This window comes from Arachis stenosperma, unplaced genomic scaffold (assembly GCF_014773155.1).
Source record: "Arachis stenosperma cultivar V10309 unplaced genomic scaffold, arast.V10309.gnm1.PFL2 arast.V10309.gnm1.Scaffold_100025, whole genome shotgun sequence".
NCBI lineage: Eukaryota > Viridiplantae > Streptophyta > Magnoliopsida > Fabales > Fabaceae > Arachis > Arachis stenosperma.
The window spans coordinates 1565545-1571939 of record NW_026651369.1 but is presented as its reverse complement, the minus strand read 5'-3'; the positions used below and the strand labels follow the sequence as shown (position 1 = coordinate 1571939).

The 6395-nt window shown below is 39.7% G+C and overlaps 1 non-coding gene across 1 annotated transcript; it reads left to right on the top strand.

Moving 5' to 3' along the window:
• The first annotated feature begins 3490 nt into the window (after positions 1–3490).
• Positions 3491–3594, top strand: LOC130959934 (small nucleolar RNA R71). The gene has a single exon (XR_009078922.1). It is a non-coding gene; the product is annotated as a small nucleolar RNA R71 (small nucleolar RNA).
• Positions 3595–6395: the final 2801 nt, after the last annotated feature.

The following is a 6395-nucleotide window of genomic DNA, read 5'->3' as shown; positions in this document are numbered from 1 at the left end:
GCATAAAACTCCTTCACCAGGTTGATGTTGATTTTAGTGATTGGCTTAGTCAAGAGCTCCCACTTCCTCTTTTTGATCTTCTCCCAAATACCTGGAAACTCATCCTTTTCAAGGTCAAAGGGAACCTCAGCTAGCACCCTTTTAGGTCTCATCCATTCGGCTTGAATCTCATGGAAAACGGATTTGTATTTCCATGCATTAAATTCCCTTTCCTCCTCCATTGGCTCCTTATCCTTTCTTCTTTTGTGGCTAGATGAGGCTGCCATTGGTTCCTTGGTTTTGGCAAGTGACAAGCTAAAGTTGACAAGGTGAAGTAAGAAGGTGTTGTTAGAAGTGTGGTGAGGTTGTTTTCGGCAAGAGATGGTTATGCTATGATGAAAGAAAATGTGCAAGAAGGAGATTTGGTGGTGTGGAACTCGTTCCCCAAGTGGTTCTTTATAGTGCATGTATTTGAAAAATGGACGGCTAGGGTGAATTGTGAAGTATGGCTTGATGGTAAATATATGAGCTAGGGAAAAGGACGAATTGCTTTTCACTTTCTTGGAAGTATTCTGGGTGCATTAGGTTGTACATGTAGCTATCTTTTCATGCAGAATTTCCTTTTCCCATGTGTTAGTTTCAAAGGCTTTTGAACTTCCTTTTTGACCAAGAACCGTACCTCCCCCCTTGTCTTCTTCCTCCATTCTTATCTTTCCTTTTGTACCTGCACAAACAAACAAATTTGTTATTATTTTTCGGTCCATGTGAATAATGAATATTACTTGCACATGTTTTTCATTCTTTTTGAATTGTAAATCAATGATTGTCTTCATGAGCTTAAAGCCGTGACTTTTGTATGTATGCACACTTATTAATGGACACCAAACTTAGTGTTTGGTAATGTCTCCTGATGATATGAAATCCATGTTAGATATCCTTAATAATTGTGCATAATTCTAATAAATCATAGTCACTTTGGCTCCTTGATCCTAAACAATTTTACTACCTAAAGTAATTGAAATCAAAGTATTAAAACGTGCACATGGTATACTTGTCATGAATTTCTAAATCCAAAGGAACTTCTTGCTTTTCGTTATCTGTGTTCAAAAGGAACACCAAACTTAATGTTTGGTTGTGCACCTTGAAAGAAAGATTGAATACAATTTGAATACGAATTGGGGTGCCTTCAGGCACACCAAACTTAAAGACCAATTGTATTTTACATGCAATGTTTAGTGCACCTTATCACAATTGTCCTGAGGATTCAAGTTCATGCATAAGAAACCATGCTTTATTAAAAGCAAAACAATAAAAAGTAAGGATACTAAAACATGGGTTGCCTCCCATGAAGCACTTCTTTAACGTCACTAGCTTGACGGTTGTCCCTTGTTAGGGTGGATTGTAGTGCTTGATGTCCTCTCCTCTCACTATGGAAACATCCCCATTTGATTCCTTCATGATTTCCAAATGTTCCATAGAAAGAACTTTCCTGATTGTGAACACTTGAGGGAGCTGAGAAGGAATGGGTTTGAGGCCAGGTGGGATTGGCAAATAATGATTTGATATCACTTTATCTCCCGGAGAGAAACCTTCAGTGGGAATTTTCCTGTTTCTCCACCCTCTTGGCAATTTCTTTACAATTCTTCCCTCTCTCTTGAGGATTTCTTCCTTGACCCTTATGACAGGCGGGTACTTCTGATCTGTTTCTATTGATTCTTGTGGCTTCAACTCTTGTAATTCTTGTTTGCCTTCAAAGGATTGTTTTAGAGTTTCAGCTGCTGAATTGCTTTCCTCCAAACACAGATTGCTATTATCATCCTTAGGCTTTTCAGGTTCTGGTTCAGGCTCAGATGCAGGTTTAAAAACATGGAAAATGAGCTGTTCATCATGTACTCTCAAAATTAGCTCTCCTTGTTCTATATCTATGAGCGCTCTAGCAGTGGCTAGAAATGGCCTTCCCAGAATGATAGGGTGTAGGTAGCTTTCCTTCATGTCCAAAATGACAAAGTCTGTGGGGAAAAAATAATTTCCCACTTTCACCAGCACATTCTCAACTACCCCTTCAGCTCGTTTTTGAGTTTTGTCAGCCAGTTGTATGATTACATCAGTGAATCTCACCTCATTCAGTTGTAGCCTTCTCATAAGATTTAGAGGCATCACATTTATGCTAGCTCCTAGATCACAGAATCCTCTGTCAATTTTTGTTTCCCCTATGATGCAGGGGATATGAAAACTTCCTGGGTCTGTTTTCTTAGAGACCGTATCCTTCTTGATGAGTGCACTGCATTCTTTGTTCATTATTACAGTTTTTCCTCCCTTCAAAACTCTTTTCTTGCTCAGCAATTCCTTCAAATACTTGATGTGTGTAGGCATCTGCTGGAGGATCTCAAGGAAGGGAATATTGATGTGGAGAGACTTAAATGTCTCTAAGAACCTTGAATATGTTTTCCCTTTTTCACCTCCTCCTAACCTTTGAGGAAATGGTGCTTTTGGTTGGTATGTTCCCAGCATGCCTTCCTTTTGCAATTCTTTGGCTTGCTCAGATTCACTTTCCTGCTTAGCTTCTTCCACGGCTTCTTTCAAGACTTTTGGCTCCTTTTCTGAGGGTCTGATTCCTTCTTCTTCTGAGACTTCCTTCAATATGGTGATGGCCTTGCATTCTTCCCATCTCACTCCCTTTTGTTCCCCCTTAGGATTCTTTTCAGTGTCACTAGGGAACACTGCAGTTGACTTGGGGGCCTGTTGAGATAACTCTCCTACTCGAGACTCCATCCACTTGAGTTTTTCACCATGGTTCCTTAAGGTCGATCTCACATCTTCCCTAAAGCTTTTCAACTCATTTATGTCCTGACCCATGTTTGCTAGTATTCCTTCTATCCTGTTTAATTGATCTTGAAATTGTTGGTTCGGATTTGATTGGGCAGGTTGGTTATTTTGGCCATGATATGGTGGTTGGGAGTAAGTGTTTTGTGTGGCTTGGTATGATCTTTGGTTGGAGTTTTGGTATGTGGAATTGTTATGTTGGTTGTGGTTGTAAGGTTTGTGGTTTTGTGGTTGGGTTTGCTGGTTTCCCCACCCAAAGTTTGGGTGGTTTTTCCAACCTGGGTTGTAAGTGTTGGAGTGTGGATCATATGATTGCTTTTGTTGGTTTCCCACATAGTTGGCCTCTTCCCAATCACCTCCTTCAATGCTTACTTCCTCTTGATCTTGTGTGTGTATCGCAGCCACTTGCTTTGTGTCTAATTTCCTGGTGAGCTCTGCTAGTTGCTTGGCAAACACCTTGTTTTGCGCTAGAATTGTATCAACATGGTTCAGCTCCATGACTCCCTTAGTGTTGTGTCTCTCTGAAGCATAGTAGTACTCATTCTCAGCCACTGTCTCAATCACTTCAATGGCTTCTTCCACAGTCTTCTTCCTGTTCAATGAACCTCCTGATGAATGGTCTACAGCTTTCCTTGATTCATAAGAAAGTCCATCATAGAAAATATGCAATTGCACCCAGTCAGGGAACATGTTTGGTGGACATTTCCTTGTCAATTCTTTGAACCTCTCCCATGCCTCGTAGAGCGTCTCACCATCTTGTTGTCTAAAAGTCTGAACCTCAGATCGAAGCCTATTAACCTTTTGTGGGGGGTAGAAACGTGCCAGAAACTTGCTCTCCACCTCATCCCAGGTTGTTAGGCTGTCCCTTGGGAATGATTCCAGCCACTTAGCTGCCTTGTCCCTAAGTGAAAATGGAAACAAGAGCAGTTTATAGGCATCTTCCTGGACTCCATTGGACTTCACAGTGTCGCAAATTCTCAGGAATTTTGTGAGATGTTGGTTTGGGTCTTCATTAACACTCCCACCAAATGAACAATGGTTCTCCACCAGTGATATTAACTGTGGTTTGAGTTCAAAATTATTGTCCTGAATGGGTGGTTTCTGAATGCTGCTTCCACAATTCCCAGAGGTTGGGTTTATGTATGAACCAAGAACCCTCCTCTCAGGAATGGCATTGTTTCCATTAGCCCTCTCATGGTTGTGAAATTCTCTATCCATGTTGAGATCTAGAGCTTCCTCAAAGTTGTCCTCAGATTCTCCTTCAGATTCTTCTTCTCTCAGTACTCTCTTCCCTCTTGCTTCCCTTCTAAGTCTATGAAGGGTCCTCTCTGGTTCGGTATATGGAGGAGTTGATGCCTCTCCTCTCCTACCTGTCATACAAGAACACACCACAAGCAACAAACAAGTGGAATACTCTTGGTTAATGGAAGAGTATGGTTAGAGCAGTTGAGGAATTAATTCAAATAGTTAGTGGGTCGGTGAGTTAGTTGCTTGAAATGAAAGGCATAAGAAAGAAAAAACAAATAACAGAGTGCAGAATTTAAAATTCCACAAGTAACTTGAACTAAATTAACAAAACAAGAAGAAAAAAAAATGCTCAATCTAGTTAACTTCCAATTTGAGAATTGTCAATCGAAAACCAATCCCCGGCAACGGCGCCATAAACTTGATGTGCATATTCTTGATATGCTACGATTTAGGAAATTGCACGATCGGCAAAATTCCTTCCGGCAAGTGCACCGGTTATCGTCAAGTAAAAACTCACAATAGAGTGAGGTCGAATCCCACAAGGATTGGTTGAATGAGCAATTCGAATTAAAAGTTTGTTTAGTTGAGCGGAATCAACTTTTGGATGTGAAGTGCATAAAGTAAATGTGGCAGGAAACGTAAATTGCAAGGAATTGAAATTGCAATAACTTAAATTGCGAGAATTAAGGTGCGAGAAAGTAAATTGCTAAAATTGAAAGGGAATTGGGGGTAATTGCATGAATTGAATTTGCAGATGGTAAATAGAAAGTGTAGATCAGAAATGGGGAGTTCATTGGATGTTAGGAGATATTGAAATCTCCGAATCAAAACATTTTCATCTCTTCCTCAACCAATGCATTCATTGAATCTTGCTTGGCAATCTTATATGATTGGATCCCAATTCCTTGGCTCACCAATTCTCTCTAAAAATAAACAAATTCCCAATCCCTTGGTTTAAATGTTCATAAGAAGAGATGATGCTTGATCACTGATTATACCACACAGTTTCATGAACCACAATTTGGTAGGATTACATGTCACAATATCCATCCAAACCCCAATCCAATTCACTGTGAGAAAGCTTCTCTAGCATGAATCCATCATTCCTTTCCCAAGGTTCCGAAGGATTCCAATTATGGGTAGTTTCTTTCCCAAGACAACTACCCAATGGAATTAGATCGAGAAGCTTTCTAACAAAATTCAAGAGAAAAGGTTGAAGAGGAAGATAAAACTATTATTGATTCATTGAATTACAATAGAGCTCCCTAACCCAATGAAAGGGGTTTAGTGAGTCATAGCTCTGAATTCAATTGCAAAGTATGAAAAATAGCAAAATGATCAAAAGTTCCCAAAATGTCCAAAGGTCCTTTCTAACTTAAATTCTATCCTATTTATACACTTTCTACATTGAGCTTCTGTTGTGTTTCTTGGGCTTTGAGGCTTTTCCTTGATTTCCTTTTGCTTTGGGTTTATGGTCCATAATCCTGATGAGGCTGTGATCCCATTCTGTAACATTCATTGAGCAAACTTAGTGATAAACACATAATGACACAAGACTCAACAATTTGAAGTTCCAGACTCATCAATTCTTCAGGCCCAATCCCATAAACCATGATATTCCATTGGGTTTCATACCATAATATGTTTAAGTTAATATTTGTGCTCAAATGCTAACTTAAACTTCAATATATTTGGCCCAGAAACCCTTTCAAAATGTGGATTTTAAGTTGAAGTTTAAGTTTCAGTTTAAGGTTAAACTGAAACTTAAACGTGGAAATGGAAGAAAGCAACTATGGGTTGTGGTATGGTCGAACACGTTTAAGCTTTAGTTTAAGGTTAAACTAAAGCTTAAACGTGGAATTGAAGAAAGCAACCCTGGAGGCAATTTGTGGTCGAACACGTTTAACCTCCAGTTTAAGGTTAAACTGGAGGTTAAACGTGGGAATGAAGAAACTAGCCCAGGAGTGTGAATGGGTCGAACACGTTTAACCTCCAGTTTAAGGTTAAACTGGAGGTTAAACGTGGGAATGAAGAAGATAGCCCAGGAGTGTGAATGTCGAACACGTTTAAGCTCCAGTTTGAGGTCAAACTGGAGCTTAAACGTGGAAATGGCTTCCTGGTGCATAATGTGGTTCGAACACGTTTAACCTCCAGTTTGAGGTCAAACTGGAGGTTAAACGTGAAAATACTCCCTTGGTGCCATTCTCATTTTGGCGTTTAAGCTTCAGTTTAAGGTTAAACTGGAGGTTAAATGCCAGTTTCCTCTTTTCTCAGCTTTCATGATTCTGGCGTTTAACCTTCAGTTTAACCTTAAACTGAAGGTTAAACGCCACTTTCAGCTTTGA